Source organism: Periplaneta americana, chromosome 7 (assembly GCF_040183065.1).
Source record: "Periplaneta americana isolate PAMFEO1 chromosome 7, P.americana_PAMFEO1_priV1, whole genome shotgun sequence".
Classification (NCBI taxonomy): domain Eukaryota; kingdom Metazoa; phylum Arthropoda; class Insecta; order Blattodea; family Blattidae; genus Periplaneta; species Periplaneta americana.
The window spans coordinates 11,803,342-11,822,500 of NC_091123.1; the positions used below are offsets into that span (position 1 = coordinate 11,803,342).

At 34.1% G+C, this 19,159-nt stretch overlaps 1 protein-coding gene across 3 annotated transcripts in view; it reads left to right on the forward strand.

Annotated features, from left to right (window-relative positions):
• Nucleotides 1–1,277: 1,277 nt before the first annotated feature.
• LOC138702919 (neuropeptide Y receptor type 1-like) overlaps nt 1,278–19,159 on the forward strand; it is a 709,682-nt gene continuing 691,800 nt past the window's right edge. For 2 of the 3 annotated variants that reach the window (XM_069830324.1, XM_069830323.1), the window contains exon 1: nt 1,278–1,602. The gene's annotated coding sequence lies outside the window, so the exon portion shown is untranslated. The remainder of the gene's footprint in view (nt 1,603–19,159) is intronic. The other variant, XM_069830322.1, reaches the window with a different exon arrangement.

The window sequence follows — 19,159 nt, forward strand, 5'->3', positions numbered from 1 at the left end:
TTGGTTTCTAGTCTTAAAAGGGCTTAAGTGCGGCTATTTTTGGAAATAATCAAGAAAATTGTTAAATGAGAAACATTACCTATTTTGGAAGAAATATAAACAAATAATACCCAGGGAAAACCTCTTAATTAAAAAACTCTATAATTGACACTAATTTCAATCTTTGTACTGCTCTCCTGAAAAGTATAATAGTACATTATGCAACGAGCCTATAATGAAGGTAATTAAGAAGTGAGTATGGATATTTATGAAATGAGCGCAAGCGAGTTTCATAATTTTCATACGAGCTTCTTAATTACCATTATAGGCGAGTTTCATACGACTTTTTATGCTCGACCATATTTCTAACTTGAAATTATTCAGATGTATACATTTTATTTGTATCTGACAAGATCGGAAGTGACCTTGTTCTAGGTCGTGAATTGTGAGATGTGCGCAGACGCGGAAGTATTGATTTTTTCCGAGGAACAATAATGTCACTGACCTTGATGTAATCCCGTTAAACTTGATATAACCTTGATTATTGAATTCGACATTGAAAAACGAGATGACAAATTGATTTTATTTGAATATTATTTACAATTAACGCTAATTATTATAGTAACAGAACATAACCTTCTGCGACAGTATTGGATTTCCAGCCTCCGTGACTTTTCGCTAATTCTCTTTCGATTGCATATCCGAGAATAATCGATACTTGCGGTTTTATAACGGTAGAAAGCTGACCTGTCATTGGCTGAACAGTTGTAACCTGAGTCGTCATTGGCTGAAAGACCTGATCTTTAATGAGTAGGTGTACTTTAATGACATGCATTAAAGGTCTGCTACCAGGTGTATAATTACTACATTTCGGCATGGTCGAGCATAAAAAATTTTACTTTAGGATTTTTTCCTCCCGACCACTAGAGACCAAATCGGCCCAGAGGGAGGCGTTCTCTATAGACAATCGGCATTAATGAGAGTAAGGATATCATTCCTCCGTGTCCCCCGCCTTTACTCTCAAGGAAATATCTTGGTACTCATTTCCATTCGGGAATCGAACCTTTGATCTTCCGTCTTTACAGTGTTGCGCCTTAATTGGGACGCTACCGCGCGCCTATATTACGTTAGATCTTACCAAAATGTAAGGAACATTACTAAATGCTGGGGGTTAGTATACGAAGTGGAAAAAGTAAGTGAAGAGGTGTGGAACACGACTGAAAACTTTGGTTGGGGCAGGTCTGGGCTTCTATCGAGCGCGCTACAGACGGCGCACGCTGCTCGATCCCACGACGCGACGGCCACACGAACACAACGCTTGCACTTCGCCGCCGATCTCCGCGAGGCGAACACGCGCCCGAGTGCTCTCGAGTCTTCGACTTCCGCGCGAGGACTCTGTCGCAAGAACGGAAATGCACGCAACAATGATCCGCAATAGCATGAAAAGTGTAGTGACTAAGTGCCACGATCGGGAGAGTCGGGAGCTGTGTTAGTGCACAAAGTTTTAAAGTGACAAATGACATTTCTTGTGAGGATTTTACTTTATTAATTACAGAAATGGTGATATTTCTACACCGTTCCAACAGACAACAATAAAGTGATCACTTCCAAGTCCCCAGAGAAGTAAGTAGGCAATCTGCTCTACATAACATTTTTAAAATGCAGTAGATCCTCGATTAATCGGAAATCTGCATTATCGACATGACCCCGGACCTTTCTTCAGCGCCTACATGTTCAGGTTTAGAAAAGAAAAGTTCGACAGCTACGTATTAATTTGTTGACAGTAATTATGAGTCCAATATCTAATAGGAGAGTTGAGACAATGGGAACATTAATGAAAAATCCAGCAAGAACTTATAATGGCTTTGCTTTCAGTAAATACAAGGTAACAGGCTTTCCTTAATCCTCAGTGATAAAGTGGCTGTAAAAAATAAAAATTATGCGGCCTATAATATTATAATAAATTATACTATACAATAATCAATATACGTAATAGGAATTCGCTTGAATCTTAAAAAATCATCCCTGCATATAAGCCTTATATGTGTATCAAAATTTTTAATATTGAATTATTTGTGAAATTTTGCTAATGGAATTTACAGGAAGGCTCTACATATTAACTACTACATTTTTCGACAATAAATTTAATGTATTTGTCTTGGAAACATTTCTAAGCTGGGAATATGTAGAATTACGAAGGCCATCAAAATTTGCATTTTTATAGCACATTTAACATATGAACAAATGAAAGTAGGTCAACAATATAATAAAGCATTAATTTTTGTACAATTTAAAGAACTTCTTGAACTAATTCCCTTTGTTAAATTTATTTAATTCGTCTTCCACTTCTTCAAATAACAAAATTAGTGATTTCCAAGGAACCTACGTATATTATAGCCTACATTAATTTATTTTAAACCGAATGCATATAACAGCAAGAGAAAAAATAAAATAATGAATATATGTAATAAGAATTCTCATAAATCTTAAAAAATAATCCCTGCATATAGGCCTGAGCTTTATATGTGTATCAAAATTTTTAATACTGAATTGTTAGTGAAATTTTTGCTAATTAAAATTTACAGGAAGGCTCTACGAGCTGCAAATTTATACAATTCATAATAACTACTTCATTTTTCGACAATAAAATAATGTATTTGTCTTGCAAACATATCTAAGCTGGGCATATGTAGAATTTCGAAGGCCATCAAAATTTGCATTTTTATACCACATTTAACATATCAACAAATGAAAGTAGATCAACAATAATAAAACATTAATTTTTGTACAATTTAAAGAACTTCTTGAACTAATTCGCTTTGTTAAATTTATTTAATTCGTCTTCTACTTTTTCAAATAACAAAATTAGTGAACCTACGTATATATAACTTATTATACATTATTTTATTTTTATATATATAGTTATGTATCAAATTTATTTAATGTCTATGTATAATATCAATGGTTTTAATGGTTTTATTTCTCAGAAGTATTTTTTTTTTTATTTTATAGTAATTCAATGGTATGAAATCATTACATATTTTAATTCGTGAAGTGAAAAGGTAAAGATTTCACGGTTTTTATGCAAAACAAACATAATTTTGTTAAAAGGAAAAGTAAGGATTCATTATTTCATTCACCTAGTTATTAGTATTATCTATAATGTGTGATTAGATTTGCTTAAGAATAAAATAATGGAGGTAATGAAAACTTATTCCATACAATCAGAAAGAGGCCATCCAATGTCTCAACTCTCATTAAAATGGGATTCTAGCAGAAATAAACTCGGAATAACATGGATTGAAATGCACGATTCAGTAGGCATATTTGCTCACTGATGCGTCACATTTCATACATTTTTAGTTTTAATTTATTTTAGTGCTTACTGAACCGTGGTTAAGTATGTAAGTATTAAGGATTTTGTAGGTTTTTTGTTAGTAAACGCACAGTACACAAAAAATTCATTTCCGAAAACATAAAACTGAAATATTGTTTTTTGCACGATCGTGTTTTTTTGCTGTATTTACAGCTAAAGTTGTAAGGTCTTGAAAGTTAGAATTCCCACACAGGAACTGTTGCTAGGGAAACCATTCTTCATAACATAAAACTATACTGAAATAGACCCATTACAGTGCACTTATTGTTACTTAGTTACCTTTACAGTGTAGTTTTGGGAAGGCTTTGGAATAATATTGCTCTAAATTTTTAATGCAAAATATATTGTATTTGCAATTTTAGAAATTTGGTCATGCAAAATATATTGTACAGTACACGTTTGTGAAGTGCATTATAAAATCTCGGAAATTGAAAAACTCGCTCTGCTCGTTCTTAAAAAATTTCCTCGATTTTGTAAAAAGCACTTGACAATCTTGTATCGTAATGTACTATTGTGTTGTTCTCCAGATTACCTTCGATTCATGATAAATCGAGGCTCTACTGTACTAAATATATTAATCTAGTGACTTGTGAAGCAAATGCTGCAAACTAAGTTCATTAGTTTTTCAAATAAACATTTTTCAGATTTATTTTCAATGAAGAATACCAGACATTTTGAAAGTTATTTGCTTTCATAATAATGAAACATAGTCCCTCTGAATGTTTTTTTATGCCAAATACTTTTTCTTGAACCTATCCACCTTCAGTTTTTGAGCTGCGAAAACGCAAGTAACAATGTCAGGACGATCAGTGGGTTTTTCATGTGGGAGTAAAAGAATAGCTATTTGAAGTCATTATGGATTGTAGGTGAAAGTGAAAAAAAAAGTCAGGTTTGCTATGCTTTCGAACAACAGACATAGCATCTTGGTATAGCTACTGCATGTATAGCTTGAAATGTAGAGGGTAAAATAATTTTATCCTGCTAAGAGATCTTGCTGAAATGATCGGGAAAGTACAAAATTTTGTAGGCCTCTTATTTTATCAGTAAGTTATACCTTTTGGTCTTTCCTTAGGAACTGTAATTTTTGCGCTCTCTCGAGCCAATACTGAAGAGAATGACGCATATAAATACATACGCCAACCCCACTTGATTAATAACTATAAAAATATTTGATTTTTAATAACAATATTATTATCTTATATATATATATATATATATATATAATAGCCGCCACTCAAAAATTATACCTAGGTATAAATCAAGATCTAATTTAAGATATTTGCTATATCTACTTATATAATCCTAAAACGTTTCACTTTTATATCATCAATATAGCGTTAATATGTATAATTAATGAAAAATAGTCACATTATGGCATTAACCATAATAATTATTTCATTTCTAATGGTAATAATGTCACCAAACCACCTCACGTTTTGTACTTTTTAATATCCAAAACACAGCTGTACTCAAAAAATTACACACCGCAGAATCAGACCTGTAAATTATTTTTAGTAAGTCTTGAAGTTTTTAATAACCAATTGAATTTGAATTCTAAATATGACAGCAATCCTGCAGGTCATGGCCTTCGTGTAAAAGCCTGTTGTTTATTGTAGTGTGTGTTTTGTTTTATTCTGAAATGCAATTAGTTCTCAAAACTGACGAAAGATGGATTTTGGAAAATAGGAAAATTATGTAGGAAAACTAACGCTTCACTAAAAGTTACTATTTTTCTGAAAGTCCTTGGATGCCAAGCTTCAAAATCACGGGTCATTCATTAAAATCCGTTCAGCCGTTTTCCCATAATTTCCATTACCAATTCAAATTACATACATAGATATTTTTAGACAAACTTAAGATACATTTAACAGAGAACTAATTAATAAAAAATTATATCATTCTTGGAAATAAAATCTATTCGCAGTTTAACTTTACTTCGATTCATTCTTTGGATTTGAAGATAAAACATTCATCATAATTTCTGATGAAAATGAGCCACGAACCGAAATAACCGTAATGAGAAGGTAAAATGTCTGAGCTATCAGCTGAACGTAGCAAAATACAAATTCCTTCTAGCTCGAAATACGGCTTGTGCAGAACTTGAGTGATGACTGTAGTTTTGTCTTGCTACTTATGAATTGCTTTTTGGTCGACTGGACATGGATAGTGACCACGCTCCAGTTGTTCAGAACACAGTTCGGCATGGAGAGCCCGACCAATGGAAATAATTTCGAAGTAAAGCATACATTGAAAATTCAACGAAACTCACAACACAGCCCTGTGCTCGAAGCAGATTAGTCAATTCGTGGTTTGCGCTTATCGGTTGCTGGATTCCCACTACTTCCTTCTATCTGGATTTCGCGAAAAAAAAAAAATCACTTTCCATTGCAAGTGACAATCTTCTTATAAAAACGATCAAGTAAATGACTTTGCAGAAGTTGAACATATATTCGTCCGGCTTGTACAGAAGTTGCAAAAAAAACCGGACCGACGGAATAATCAAAGTCCCCGAAATGAGCCACTGCGCATGCCACGCCCGCATTCACAAGATAGCGAGTAATCTATTGAAATTGTTGTAGTTTCGACTGCTGACGTAGCCCATTTCGAAAGGCATTAGAAAATAAGCTGGTAAAATTCATGTTCTGGGAATAATAAGTTAATTATGTAGTAAAATATCGCTGCAATCGAAAAGTATTGGGACTAAACTTGAATAAGGAACAAAAAAAGTTTCCTTCCTAGGCAGGATTTGAACCACGAAAGTCTTAGTTACCAGTCAAAAGTGTTGCCACAGTGAAAAAGGCTCTGAAATCAGCTACAAGGGTCGGTCCGGTTTTTTTTTTTTTTTTTGCCACTACTGTACGTTCGTCAATTGCTATGGATTTTGTTGAGACCGGTTATTCGTAAACTGCAGCTTTTGCTTGTGATGGAAAGCAGTCGATTTCAAAAGTTCAAGTGTTGTTGACAGTTCTCGGTGCTTGAAAGTGGCTCTTATTCCAATACATTGGCTATTTACCCATGGGCGAACCAGATGGCCCTCAGGAGCCTCAGGTGGAAACCTCAGAAATATGACAAGTTAGTAATAGTAATAATAATACTCGTCGTCGTCCTTGCAGGTATTAAGCCTAGTGGCCTGTTACGGTCTCCGTGCACCTTTTCAGGGAGCGTCCCAAAGATCGTCTTCCATGTGGTATATAACGTAGAATTTGTCTTGGGAGTCTGGAACGGTCCATCCTATTAACATGGTTAAGCCATTTTTATCTATAGTGGTTGAGATGTTCATAAGTAGGGACCGGATTTTTATGTAATTACATATTACACTCCTTTGAACCTAACCGTATATAAATAGCAAATCTTTGCGAATCTTGTAATTACCATTAATATATTAAAATTTGATACTACATATTTTTACATATTTACCCCACATTACATATTATGGCTTGGTATTACATAAATCTACATATTTAGGGGTTTTATTCATTTTTACTTCTTTAAAAGGAAAAAAGAAAACTTCTGCTGGGGAAGTTTACAATTTGAAATACACAGATTTAAAAAGCCTTTTTACCTACCCGAGAAAGGATATATTTCGGGACGAAACTTAACATCTTAGTTTCAGGAAGTAAAAGAGGCACTCACCCCTTACCGCCCACTGTAAATATGAGTGAACAAAAGGCAACCTTTCTCATACAACTTCTCTGCATTGTAAAAATCAAGGAGGAAATAATCTCATACGCATAAGCGGACGACATAGTAGTAGGGTCTAAAGACCTTACAATAAACATCATGGTAAAATAATGTAATAAAAACAAATTTGATATAAATGTGGACAAGACAGAAATGATGATACTCTGAAACGGTGTAAGAGCACCAGAAACAGTAGAAATAGTAATAAAGAACAGGAAATTAAAAATTGTACCAGACTACAAATATCTAGGCTTAACAATACAAACCAGCACAGATATTGATATTAAATATTTTCATGATTTTACATGTTTTGGTACATATTCAGCTTATTTTTCTCACATAAATATGTACATATTTTACACCTTGATACTACATAAAAATCCGGTCCCTATTCATACCAATTAGTTCATTCCTTTTGTGGTGAAGCAAGCTGTAGCCGGCAGTCCTCCTTAGAAATTTCATTTCCGCAGTTGTTAGGCGTTGAACATCTGAGTTTCGGACAGTCCAGGCCTCACTACCATACATGAGGACAGGTCTTGCTAGAACTTTATAAGCTTTTAACCTGGTATGTTATTGGGTTTTCGAGGTTGTGAAAATCTGATTGATGGTTCTTAAGGCTCCATTAAAATGTTGGATATTTTCAGATATATCAGCAATAGGTAAATATGTCAAATTATAACCTAAATATTTAAATGAGTTCACCTGTTCTAACGTATGGGTTCCAATGCAAATTTTAGTCCTAACTGGCTGTTTACCTTGGAACGCCATAATTGTTGTTATGTTTCGGGAAATTTTCATATTGAAATTTTGTGCTATTATATTCAGGTGATATATTGAGTATTGCAGCTCGTCTTCATTTGTAGCAAAAAGAACCTGATCGTCTGCATATAATAATATATCTAGAGTACAATTTCGGAAGAGCGGGATGTTTCCATGAATTGTTAGTCGCCAATGTCTGATGATGTAGTTGATGAACAATAATACAATAATGGTTTGAGGCATCATGCCTTCGACTATTGTTACCAAACGCACGCTTGTTTAAGTCCTCATTGATGAATCAATTTTCTCATTAAACTTCGGTCAGTATATGGGACCGATTCCCATTCAGTTACTTACTTATGGTTTTTAAGGAACCCGGAGGTTCATTGCCGCCCTCACATAAGCCCGTCATCGGTCCCTATCCTGAGCAAGATTAATCCAGTCTCTTCCATCATATCCTACCTCCCTCAAATACATTTCAATATTATCCTCCCATCTACGTCTCGGCCTCCCCAAAGGTCTTTTTCCCTCCGGCCTCCCAACTAACACTCTATATGCATTTCTGGATTCGCCCATACGTGCTACATGCCCTGCCCATCTCAAACGTCTGGATTTAATGTTCCCAATTATGTCAGGTGAAGAATACAATGCGTGCAGTTCTGTGTTGTGTAACTTTCTCCATTCTCCTGTAACTTCATCTCTCTTGACCTTTTGTTACATTACGTAACTCGTAATGGAACTACATTAGGACAGTTACTTACTTACTGGCTTTTAAGGAACCCGGAGGTTCATTGCCGCCCTCACATAAGCCCGCCATTGGTCCCTATCCTGAGCAAGATTAATCCAGTCTCTACCATATATCCCACCTCCCCCAAATCCATTTTAATATTATCTTCTCATCTACGTCTCGGCCTCCCCAAAGGTCTTTTTCCCTATGGCCTCCTAACTAACACTCTATATGCATTTCTGGATTCGCCCATATGTGCTACATGCCCTGCCCATCTCAAACGTCTGGATTTAATGTTCATAATTACGTCAGGTGAAGAATACAATGCGTGCAGTTCTGCGTTGTAGAACTTTCTCCATTTTCCTGTAACTTCATCCTTCTTGACCTTTTGTTACATTACATAACTCGTAATGGAACTACATTAGGACACTGACTTTTTAAATTCAATGCTGGATCGTTATGTCAAAGTTTTTGGTAAATAGTCTGTGGAGACCATGTTTCAAGCATACATGCCCAAAGCTCTCTAGTGTGTAGCTTCCAAGTCAGCTAGTTGATAGCCACTAGTGTGTAGTGTAGACTTGAGCTTTGGGACACGGCCTTATACTGGGTGTTCATTTCAGAGTGTGTCATGACGTCACTGTTGTTGAGTCAGCGATTTGAAGCGAGTTTCAGCTTTCATATCAGAGAAGTTGCCTATTAATCAAGACTTTGAATCTGAACTTGAGAACGTGTACGGTATAACTTGAACGTCGTAGCAACAGATGGCGGTCTGTAGTAAAGTCTGTGTGCTACCATAACCTCTTTCGAACTGTGTTTTGCGCAGCAAGTCGTACGCAGGATATTTGTTATCATCGGTTGCATACGACAACATCCCACAACACAAATCAAATGCTCCGTGTCCATGTTGACCGTCGAAGTTAATGTTAACAAATACGTAAGTAATCGTCTTAACTCTCTCCCCATATCCTGAAACTAAGGAAAAACCTCACCTCAGTAAGTGTTTCCAAACAGTTCACATTCCTGCCACTAGCGGCGTTACCGTACGTATCGGTAAGTACACTTCAGAATGAACGCCGTACTTGCTAGGCAACTTCTCTGCGCCTCTGCGGAAGTGTAGGAAGATTGAATTCTCTAGGTTCATCGGCTAGCCACATGACGGCATACAGAGAGCCATGATATATTTTGAAATGAACACGCAGTATTTATTTTCGAAGAATTTCTTTAAAATAAACGTATTATCAAAATACTGAATCTCTTTCTTCAGATTTAGCTGTGTATCACTTGATATCTTCTGTTAATACTATAAGTCTTGATAATAATTGAATCGGTCATTGCAGAAAGGGGATAAGTCATAAAATCTTACTTTTGAGATAATCAATAAAAACTGTTTTCTTCTTCCAATACTGGAGTAATCATTATAAATATTTTTTCTTACTTTGTTTATGAATAGTGAAGTATAATACTTCATGTTAGACATCTGACGTCTCAAACACTTTTGTTTAAAATTGTTTAATCGAACCATGACTTATCCCTTTTCTGCAAGGAATTGTTAAATATAAAAGAAAAAAATATATAATTTACAATTTTGGGCTAATGTAGTATTTGAAAACAAACTAAATGTTAATAATTACAATGATAACGATGTTTCTGTGTGTAATTACTACATTACTGTCACCATTTCATAATTATTTTTGCATTTTAATCATTATTCCTACTACAGAAATGTACCAATATGTGATTTTATATCATAGTTTTAAATCAAAACTCTATTTTTAAACTAATACTTAAAAACTGCATATAGGAGAGCACAATAAAAATACACTAAAGTACTACACAAAATTATTTGTTTCAATTGTAATAGAGTGTATTGTTGGACGTTGGAAACCACGTCATTTTTAAATTCCTTGTCACAAGGTGGCCAGTTCAGGATCTCTTCGTAAAAGAAAGTGTGTTCCAATGGAATGTATTGCCTAACTTTCGATACGTCTTCGTATTAATGGGAATTTTCCCATTGGTTGCTTTTGTATAGGCATTACTATGCGTCCAGAACCTGGTTTTTTCATACAGAATCTGTGTTTCCTCATTTCACTACCAATGAACAAACTGGATCATCTTTAAAGTAAACAAATTCACTGAATTCTGCTGAAGAAAACATATTATTATCTTTCCCTTTCTTCCTCAGTGTGTCTAATAAGCAGGTGGTTTTCTTGTAATACTCTGACAAATAGTATTTAAAATTCAAAATATCATCAGTAGTAACTTATTCTGTAGAAAATCTGTTGTGTTTGCTTGGTGGATCGAGGTATTGTACTGGTCTGGCACATATACCCTGTCTGTCTTCCTTAGCGCTTCACTACACCAAAGTTGCGGTCACAGGGAAGAAATTAATGGCCTCGTTGTGGAAAATAATGAATGATTTTGTTAAATCTCCCCCATTTGGGTCAGTGCAAGCAACAATCGAATTAAGGTAATATGATTTTTATTTTTCCCTCCACAGTTATCAGAGAAAAGATACAATTCCTTGACTGAAGAAGGGACATTATTTTCAATGTAGTTTAGAAGGAACACACTTCATTTGAAGATTTGTGGCCTATACCTTCATGATAGGAATAGAAGTGCGCCGTATGGTTTTTCAAATTGTGAATGTTGAAAATTGATGACCCAAAGTTGCGTCTAAACAAACAATGATTAGTTTCTTACCCACATTTTTCTCCTGTCGTACGGGCTGCTACAGACTTCCCAACGGAATTGACGTTCCAATGCCTTCAGTTTATTTTTCTTATTTACATTTCTGCGGTAGTTAATTTCATTGCGTTTACGTTTACCACTAATAACACAGTTTCCTTCCCCTGGGTCACTTACTACTTCTAGCTTATCTGTCATTTTCCTTATCAGCTGATGGGCGCGTAACTTATTAGATCCATGGCACTCTGTTACTTCACGTCGTCAGTCAGTGCAGAAAGAAGGTAAGTCGCTGACTTGTCCCCTTTCTGCAATGACTGCGCTGCTTATGGTACTCTGCTTTGCGTTGAGAATGAGCAAATTTGTCCCATTTCTGTATGGAAATGTGTGTCTAGGTCTGGAGAAAGCAATGGCACTCTTAACTCATTTTCGCGTTTTTCGTGACTTATCCCCTTTCTGCAATGACCGATTCAATTATATTTTTATTACTTTGTATGCTGAATTGAGTAATAAGATTTCTCTGAATCTTGTACAGTGAACACAGGCTTGTATTCTGTTTCACAATCTACTCAGAACCTGTACCGTATTGTCTGCTCAACGCACATATTTACATAGGCTATCACTAATTTTTACAACATTAATAACACCTTGCAGTGAAGTGCAAATATTACTTCTGTTTACAGTACAGGTACTGCTTAGTACATGGCTCTCTGGGACCATATTTATCTATAAAACATTAATTAATAGTTGTTTTGTTATTCAAATTGGCCTTCAGTTACATGCACAAAAGTTGAATCATTTTCTAGAGATTAACCTGAACATCTAATTCGTATATTTTCCATTCACAGTAAGCAATTATTTACCTGTATACAAAGTAAAATTTGAAATATGTATGGATTTATTACCGTCAGAATTATTTATCAATAATCAAACATTAAACCATTATATTATTACATGAAATGGTACATAATGACCGACGAACGTTTTCGCCATGAATATGGCATCGTCAGGTCTCATTGAAGCAATGGCACATAATGAACACTTATAATTTCTGGTTTAAATATAATCGTTAAAAATGTGTGAAAAAGTTAATATAATAGGCGGTGTAAGCATATGCAATTAAGAACATACGTGTAACATAAAATTTAAAACCATACAAAATATAGAAAGAACAAACAATGTGCTGATGGTTAAATGTACGACGACATAAAATAATTTGACAATCTTCAATTGCAGGTGGTCATAAATCACAAAATGTAGAACATGCTATGGTATATAGCTCGCTCGTGGTGCTGTTTGAGCGGTGTATGAAACCAAAGTCCTGTAAAATATAATGGGGAAGTGTAAAAAGTTTGAAATTGAAAGTTAAAAAGTGAATGTTGAATTTAGAATCGTGGTTTTTAATACTTACAAATTTGGTTGAGGGGAAACTGACCTAACCGCAATGTTTTAGCAACACGACTGAGTTTTACAGAAAAACGTTAGCATTTAAAGAAACTATGCACCTGGCAAACCCAGTGGATTACCAAGAATTTACTTCTTTACAATTTTGTAAAGCGGGTTATTTAAACTGGGGAATTGTTCATTGACTAAATGCGTATTACTATTATTAGAATATGTAGGTATATAATAATTTTCTGTGGCGTTCATGTGTTTGTTATTATCAACTGTCTTTAAAATTTGCATATTTCAAATTTTATTATTATACTTATCGGACCCAACATGCCTTTGAAATTGTATACAAGGTGTTAAAAAAAAGTATCCAATATTGTATACAAGGTGTTAAAAAAAAGTATCCAATATTTTAGGAGCCGATAGCATGCATCAAAACAAGAAAATAATGTATAATAAACATGAGTCCTACAACACATACTTTCTGAGATCTGAACACTTAGTTATAGAAGGTGCTCAATGTGACGTCCATTCATGGCAATACAATCCTATGCACTTCGGCGTAAAGAATCATGCATTCTTTGAATTTGGTCTGGTTCCTCATAACCAAAATTTTAGGGGATTTAGGTTTGAGGAACGAGCAGGCCAAGGTGTGGGGCTTCCCCGACCAAGCCAGCGATCCTGAAATGTCAGCATCAGGTGTTCACGCACATTGCGGAGAAAATGTGCTGATGCGGCATCTTGCATGAACCACATCTTTAGTCTCTGCTGACATGGCACATTCTCTAGCAAGGCAGGCAATACGTTAACAAGAAATTCCTGAAATTCTAAACGTTGAAATTCCTTACTAGTAGGCCCTTCAAGATTTATTGTTAGCAGAGTGTTAACTCTTTTTACTGAAAGGCGGTTTCTAATTCCAGTTTTACAAGATTCATGCAACTAAATCCTCGCTCACAATTTACAGTATGCGATGGAATTATATAAATCAATTAGAAGAGATTGTTCACTTAACTTACATGAATTGCACCAACTCTTTGAAATCCATTCCTGAACATCTATTGTTCAATACTTTTTTGAACATTGCCCATGCCATTAGTATTTCATTTAAATTCAGATTAGTTCAAACATATCTCCGATTTCATTTTCTCCATTACCATCTTCGTTTCTGAAGTCCAATGTGGTTGTCGCATTTTTGCACATTTACATTGAAAGTTTGTTGCATTTTTAGAAGTCGAGTAACAAAAATGCAACAAATGAAACTGTGGCTTAAGGGGAGAGGATGGTATTTTTAAAACGTTTTTCCTATTTGGTGTAAAATATTAATTTTTTGTATGTAGAGAGCTCATAGCTGTGGCAACTCAACCAAATAAAAATATATAAAAAAAATTATTTGGGGGCCCAAATTTAAAAAAAAAATATATATACCCAATGCAGGATTGTACTAAAACCATATATCTAAACCGTTTATAAGATAGATTCAAACAATTTTTTGCAATGTATTTGCAAAAGCATGTTCTACAAACTGTCTGTAACAGAATTTTGATATTAGTCCCTACGTTTGTAAAATAAACAATTAAAATTTAATAACAATTTTTCTGACTTCCTTTCTTGTAAACAAACGGACGTATTTTTAAAACGAAATCAATTTACAAAATTCTGTTACAGAGAAAAGTTTCCTAATAGTCCAAAGAATGTGTGTTCTAAATTTCATGCATGTATCTTTAATAGTATGAAATTATATCCATTTTTGTCTGGCAATGTAGCAAAAAAATGAAGTTACTGGAAACCGATAAAAGCGGGTGTGTGATTTAAAAATCCTTAGTGCGGGAAGTTTAAAAATGACGTCTCAACATCTGATAAGGGCACAAATACCTACAAAATGTTATGCAATGCATTCCACACATATCAAAGGGTATTTTAAAGAAAAAATAATTTTTGAAAATTTAATTTACCGGAAACAACAATAAAAGTGGGCGTGTGATTTAAAAATCCGTAATGCAGGAAGTTTAAAAATGGCGACTCAACATCCGATAAGGGCACAAATACCCACAAAATGTTATGATATGCATTCCACACATATCACAGAGTATTTTTAAGAATTTTTTTTTTAATTTCCTCATTTTTCAACAAAAAATACCATCCTCTCCCCTTAAACCCTGATTGTAGGGTATTTGACTTAATGCCATTTACTCAAGCATCTTCCTTAGACTCTTTTATTGTAGACTCTTTTCCGCCGTAGCGTTCCCATTGGTACACCATGAGAGATGGTCTAAAGCACACTGTATAATGATCACCATAATTAATGGAGCAATGGTCCACTGCCGGTAGGGGAAATGGAATTACACTGCCAAAACTACCATGATATCTCGTCTTTATCTATCACAATTTCCACTAGAATCCACAGGGATTCGAACTCGTGTTACCAGTCTTAAAAGGCAATGCTCTAGCTGTTTTAATAACGGGGCGCCGAAAAATTTGATTATTCCTGTGTTTTCCCTTTTCCCTCAATGCATAAGAATTTCCCGTTTTTCGAAAAATTTCCCTCCATCTGACAACACTGATGCGCTGTTGTCGTCCTATCTCCGACAGGATGTATAGGTAGCTGCAAAAGATCAATGTCGAGATGTAAACGGAAATTAAGCTTTCTAGTTTTCCTGTTATTGGAAAAATGTTTAGTGCGATTTCTTTCTTCAAACGTACGGCATTGTCTGAAATTTTTTCATATTCTCTTTCTACGAGTAAAATTTTGGAGGTGCTTAACATATGAAATGTCAGCATGTTCACTCTATTTCAGTCATTTAATATAGAAACCAATCACAGATGTGATTCTTTAATATGTCATAAATTATAGCTGTATTATTATCTCTTTGTTACTGAAGAGATGTAAGAACCGGTGTGCAGTGAAAATACACAGGCTCGATTATTATTAGTTGAAAACAACGAAGTTTCTTCCCGTATTAATTTTGAGAATTGTGTATTTAAACTACGTTCAATTTACAATTAACTAGTGTCTTGTGCAGCAAATGCTGCAAACTAAGTCCATTAGACATTCAAATAAACTTTTTCAGATTTGTTTTCAATGAAGAATACCAGACATTTTGAAAGTTATTTGCTTCCGTAATAATGAAACTTACCCCTCTGAATGGTTTTTTTTATGCCAAATACCTTTTCTTTAACCTATCCACCTTCAATTTTTGAGTTTCAACGCGAAAACGCAAGTAACAATGTCAGGACGATCAGTGGGTTTTTCATGTGGGAGTAAAGCAATAGCTATTTCAGGTCATTGTGGATTGTAGATGAAAGTTAAAGAGAGGCAGGTTTGCTATGCTTTCGAACAATAGACATAGCATCTTGGTATAGCTGCTGCATGTAGAGCTTGAAATGTAGAGGGTAAAATCATTTTATCCTGCTAAGAGATCTTGCTGAAATGGTCGGGAGACTACATAATTTTGTAGGCTTCTTATTTTATCAGTAAGTAATATCTTTTGGTCTTTCGTTAGGAACTGTAATTTTTACGCTCTCTCGAACCAATAACGTATCTAAATATCTACACCACACCGCCATTAAATATATGAACAAGACCTAACCCACTTGATTAATACCTATAAAATTATTTAATTTTTAATAAAAATATTATTACCTTACGTATATATATAGCCGCCACTCAGTAAATTATAGAAAGAAGAACTAATTTAACACAGTCTCTATATCTACTTATATAACCCCAAAACGTTTCACTTTCATATCATCCATATAGCATTAATGTGTATAATTAATGAAAAATAGTCGCATCATGGCATTAACTATAATAATACGTATTTCATTTCTAATGGTAAATATTATAAAACCACCTCAAGTTTTGTAGATTTTAATATCCAATACACAGCTGTACTCAGAAAATTACACACCGCAGAATCAGACCTGTAAATTATTTTTAGCAAGTATTGAAGTTTTTAATAAACAATTGAATTTGAGCTCTAAATATGTCAGCAATCGTGCAGGTCATGGCCTTCGTGTAATATCCTATTGTTTATTGGAGTGTGTGTTTTGGTTTATACTGAAACTGAAATGCAATTAGTTCTCAAAACTGACGAAAGATGGATTTCGGAAAATAGGAAAATTATGTAGAAAAACAAACGCTTCACTGAAAGTTACTGTTTTTCTGAAAAACGTTGGGTTCCAAGCTTCAAAATGAGGGGTCATTTATTAAAATCCGTTACCCCGTAATTCCCATTACCATTTCAAATTGTATATATACTAGTGGCTTGTGCATCAAATGCTGCTGCAAATTAAGTTCGTTAGATGTTCAAATAAAAAGTTTTCACATTTATTTTCAATGAAGAATACTTCTCTTTTTGATAGTTATTTACTTCCATGTTAATGAAACATACTCCCTCCGAATGGATTTTTTTAGACCAAATACTTTTTCTTGAACCTATCCAACTTCAGTTTTTGAGTTTCAACTCGAAAACGCAAATATCAATGTCAGGACGATAGCAGTAGTAGTGTCAGTACTTCAGGTCATTGTGGATTGTAGGGAAAAGTTAAAAACATGTCTGGTTTGCTAAGCTTTCGAACAATAGCATTTTCGTATAGCTGCTGCATGTAGAACTTGAAATGTAGAGCGTAAAATCATTTTATCCTACTAAGAGATCTTGCTGAAATGATCTGGAGACTACAAAATTTTCTAGGCTTCTTATTTTATCAGTAAGTAATACCTTTTCATCTTTCCTTACGAACTGTAATTTTTGCGCTCTCTCGAGCCAATACTGAAGACAATGACACATATTAATATCTACACTACACCGTCATTAAGTATATGAAAAAGACCCAACCCCACTGGGTTAATAAGTATAAAAATTATTGATTTTTAATAACAATATTATTATCTTAAGTTTTGTACTTATATATAGCAGTCACTCAGTAAATTATAGAAATGAAGATCTAAATTGAGATATTCTCTACATTTACTTACATAACCTCAAAACTTTCCACTTTCATATCATCACTATAGCATCAATATTATGTACAATTAATGAAAAATAGACGCATCATGATATTAACTATAATAATATTTAATTTCTAATGGTAATAATGTCATCAAACCACCTCAAGTTTCGTATATTTGAATATCCAATACACAGCTGTACTCAAAAAATTATACACTGCAGAATCAGTTTTTAATAACAAATTGAATTGAGCTCTAAATATGTCGGCAATCCTGCAGGTCATGGCCTTCGTGTAATAGCCTATTGTTTATTGTAGTGTGTGTTTTATTCTGAAATTCAATCAAGTAGGCCGTGATTGTATAAAATTAGTTCTCAAAACTGACAACAGATGGATTTTGGAAAGTAGGAAAATTATGTAGGAAAATTGACATTTCACTGAAAACTACTTCTTTTCCGAAAAACTTTGGGTTCCAAGCTTCAAAATGAGGGGCCATTTATTAAAATCCGTTCAGCCGTTTTCCCGTAATTTCCATTACCAGTTCAAATTATATATATAGACTAGTGGCTTGTGCAGCAAATGCTGCAAACTAAGTTCATTAGACGTTCAAATAAACGTTTTTAAGATTTATTTTCAATGAAGAATACCAGACATTCTGAAAGTTATTTGCTTCCGTAATAGTGAAAGATATTCTCTCTCGAGCCAGCACTGAAGAGAGCCACGCATATAAATAGGGCCTATCTACACCACACCGCCATTAAATATATGAAAAAGACCCAAGCCCACTTGATTAATAACTATAAAATATTTGATTTTTAATAATATTATCTTACCTAAGTTTTATAGCATTCAGCAACATATACTATATATACTATATAGCCGCCACTCAGTAAAATATATAAATCAAAATCTAATTTAAGTTATTCTCTACATCTACTTATATAACCCCAAAACGTTTCACTTTCATATCATCAATATAGCATTAATAGGCCTATGTATAATTAATGAAAAATAGTCACGTCATGGCATTAACTACAATAATATTTCATTTCTAATATTAATAATGTCATCAAACCACCTCAAGTTTTGTAGTTTTTAATATCCAATACACAGCTGTACTCAGAAAATTACACACCACAGAATCGAACTGTAAATTATTTTTAGTAAGTTAAGTTTTTAATAACCAATTTAATTTGAGCTCTAAATATGTCAGCATTCTTGCAGATCATGGCCTTCGTGTAATATTGTTTACTGTAGTGTGTGTTTTGTTTTATTCTGAAATGCAACACGGCCGACTTGATGCTCGCTTCGCTTCTCCTGAATGCAATTAGCTAGTTCTCAAAACTGACGACAGATGGATTTTGGAAAATAGAAAAATTATGTAGGAAAATTGACATTTCACTGAAAACTACTATTTTTCCGAAAAACTTTGAGTTCCAAGCTTCAAAATGAGGTGCCATTTATTAAAATCCGTTCAGCCGTTTTCCCGTAATTTCCATTACCAGTTCAAATTATATATATATATATATATATATATATATATATATATAGATATAGATATAGATGTCATGGTTATGTCTGTTTATTCTTTTGTTTACATAAATATTATTTCAGCA